Source organism: Vigna unguiculata, chromosome 4 (genome assembly GCF_037176805.1).
Source record: "Vigna unguiculata cultivar grain cowpea cultivar isolate G323 ecotype 2 chromosome 4, ASM3717680v1, whole genome shotgun sequence".
Lineage (NCBI taxonomy): Eukaryota > Viridiplantae > Streptophyta > Magnoliopsida > Fabales > Fabaceae > Vigna > Vigna unguiculata.
Genome location: NC_140795.1, coordinates 9,631,791 through 9,635,338, shown reverse-complemented (window position 1 = coordinate 9,635,338; position 3,548 = coordinate 9,631,791). Strand labels below are relative to the sequence as shown.

General features: G+C 38.5%; 1 long non-coding RNA gene across 1 annotated transcript; it reads left to right on the top strand.

The window, feature by feature from the left end:
- Positions 1 to 537: 537 nt before the first annotated feature.
- On the top strand, positions 538 to 2,108 carry LOC146886751 (uncharacterized). Its single transcript, XR_014994445.1, has 3 exons — positions 538 to 1,008; positions 1,674 to 1,775; positions 1,862 to 2,108. It is a non-coding gene; the product is annotated as an uncharacterized LOC146886751 (long non-coding RNA).
- The last annotated feature ends 1,440 nt before the right edge of the window (positions 2,109 to 3,548 follow it).

The following is a 3,548-nucleotide window of genomic DNA, read 5'->3' as shown; positions in this document are numbered from 1 at the left end:
TATTTTAATATACAAAATAAAACAAATAAGTCTCGTACGTACACACGAGTCCGTATACTAGTATTTAATTAAAAGCAATTATCGGAAATTATACAGAGGTTAAAAAAATCATCTTATATACTGCTCTATACACTACTCTATAGCACTACTAAAAAATAAAAAAGTTATTCTATTTAATAACTTTGTCAACTTTTTGCAATGTTTGTCAAAAAATATTTTTGTAAAATGTATTAAAATTTTAAAGAAATATGTTATATGATATATCAATTTATATATATATATATATATATATATATATATATATATATATATATATATATATATATATATATATGTATGTATATATATATAAAATTGGGGCCAAGTCCAAGTCCCTCATCTACCCACTACAATCATCCATCACTCTGTGGTATAACTTGTTGCAGCATGTTCTGTTTTATTTCAATTTTAAATTCGAAAGATACCATGATAGTTCACGTGCTTCATCTTAACAAAGTTTTAATTAGGGATGGCAAAATGGGCCCGGCCCGATGGGCCGGCCCGCCAGCCCGGCTGAAAAGGTATGGGCCAGGCCACGAATTTCAGCCCGCCAGCCCATGACAGCCCGGCCCGTCAAGCCCGCTGGCCCGTCGGGCCAACCCGCGGGCCAAAACGGGCCAGCCCGGCCCGTAAGACAAAAACAGGTGGAGGACACTGCACACATTCATGGAAATTACGAACACACATACCCACAATTCGTTTTTCTTCTTTTCTTAATTTTTTCCTATTCCTTTGCCACCCTTTTTGTTATTCCCCGTGCAAACATCAAATCAAACCCATTTTTGTTATTCCTATTCCTTTGCCACCCATTCCTACTGCACGCACCCCCCACCCCACCACCAAACCACAACGCGACTCTTCTTCTCACCTCTGCGCCACACACACAGCGTCGCTTCTCCACCACCACCCGCTCTCGCCGCCGATTGTCTCCACCCCGGCAGACTCCGATCCCCTTCTCTCCCCGTCGCAGTACTTTCCAAACCCTAACTCCCCCGACGCTTCCTCTTACCTCGACCCTCCTTCCTATGTTGAAGCCGTTTTCACGTCCTTTGATGGCGAAACAAACGGCGTCGACGCTCCGTCGCTGTGACTTTCCCTCTCCGTCTCTCGATCTCCGTCTTCGAGCTCTGAGTATTTGAATATAACCGTTTCGAACCCCGTCAAGGAGCAGGAAACCTCGAATTCGATTGTTCCGGGAAGCAACAGTTACGTGACCTATTTGATCACCACGTCGACGCTGGCCACCACGTGGCTGCCAGAAGCGAGAAAACAGCTCCGTGCACGGAGAACGCAGAGCCACCGTCAAACACTGCGATTGGCGGACGATTCTGACCGCCACGACCACCGCCAACACAGGTTTGTTTGTAATTTCCGTTGTGGTTCTCTTTCTCCCGATTTGTAAGCTAAATTCATGATTTCGTAACCCTAGATTTTGTAACCTCTTCAATTTTCCCCCAATTTCAATTTGGTATGATTTCCCCCAATTTCAATTTCGTTGTTCATCCTTCAATTTTCCCCCAATCCTTCAATTTTCAACTTTGTTCTGATATTTGGATTTTGTTCTGATATCTGAAATTCCCCCAATCCTTTGTTTAAATAAGTTGTACTAAAATGTGTTTGACCTGATGTTACAGGTTCTTAAGGATTTGGCCACTTAATTTTCACGTTTGCGAAAGGTTGAAAAGAAGACAGTCCCCATTTGGATGCTATACGGTGGGGGAATTTCTAATTTTGATGTAAGTATACTCATTTTGCTGTAAGTTTGATGTAACCTTGTAGAAGAGTCAATATACTCATTTTTGTTTTATCATCTTGTTGTTAGGATTTAGTGAACCAGATTTAATATCATGGATGAGCATGAGTCTAATAGTAGTCCTCCTCCAAGTAAAGATCATGAAACTGAAACTGTGTGTAATGAGTATGAGTCTAAGAATGTTGATGCGGTTGAAGAGGATATGGATGATAGTGTAAAACTTAGAGAATCCTCTAGTAGTAAGAAAACTGAAAAGTCAAGAACTTCTGATGTATGGAAATATTTTACAAGGATTGGGGCTGGTGATGATGGAAAAGAGAGGGCAAAGTGTAATGGGTGCAACAAAAAATATGTTATTGGTAGTCAAAGTGGCACATCTCATCTGAAGCGTCACATAGAGAAATGTACTAAACTTAAATTTGAAGATGTTAGGCAAATGATAGTGGATGGGCAAGGAAAGTTAAAAGCTAAAAGAATAGATCCAATGGTTTGCCGTCAGTTGTGTGCCAATTTAATTATCCAACACGGTTTACCTTTCAACTTTGTTGAGTATGAAGCTCTTAGAATTTGGATAAGCTATATCAATCCTGATGCATGTTTAGTTTCTAGAAATACAATAAAGAATGATGTCATGAAAATACATATGAAAGAAAAAAAAATTCTAAAGGAGGAGTTCAGGAAAATCAGAAATAGGATTTGTTTGACATCCGATTTGTGAACTTCTATAACTGGTGAGGGATATATTGTTCTGACAGCACATTATGTTAACACAAATTGGAAATTGTGCTCTAAAATTTTGAACTTTTGCCACTTCCCACCACCTCACACTGGCTTTGAGCTATCAAAGAAAATAAATGGATTTTTGCATGATTGGGGAATTGAGAAAAGAATATTTTCTTTGACTTTGGATAATGCATCTACTAATGATGTTCTAATTAGAACTTTAAAAAGTGAGCTTCTTTTGCAAAATTCTCTGGTATGTGATGGTGAGTTTATGCATATTCGTTGTTGTGCATACATTCTTAACTTGATTGTGCAAGAAGGACTAAAAGCTCTTGGTGATTCATTAGATCTTATTAGGGAGAGCATAAAGTATGTAAAGGGTTCTGAAAGTAGGATGATGAAGTTTAAACAATGCATTGAAAAATTAGGGGACATTGATGCAAAAACTGCTTTGTGTATAGATGCTCCTACAAGGTGGAACTCTACTTTTTTGATGCTTGAAAGTGCCCTCAAATATAAACGAGTGTTTGGAAGTTTCCACTTGGTTGATGAAAATTATAAGTATTGTCTGTGTGATGAGAAATGGAAAAGAGTGAAAAAAATCTGTGTTTTCTTAGTGCCCTTTTATGAGATCACAAATATCATTTCTGCCACATGCTACCCTACATCAAACTTGTACTTTTTACAAGTGTGGACCATCCAAACCCATTTACTGGAAAGCTTAAAAGATGAAGACGAAGTTATCAGAGATATGGCTGAAAGGATGATGGTAAAGTTTGATAAATACTGGGATGAATATAGCATTGTCCTTGCATTTGGGGCAATTTTAGACCCAAGGATGAAGTTGGAAACATTGGGCTATTGCTTTGAGAAGATAGATCCTCTAACTTGGGAAGCAAAGTTAGAGAAGATTAAAGAAAAATTGTACAAGTTGTTCTCTGAATATTGCTCCAAGAATGACACTTTCAATCCCCTAAAGCGTAAGCATATGGATATGCATATGTCAACAACATCATCCTCAATTGATTCTATC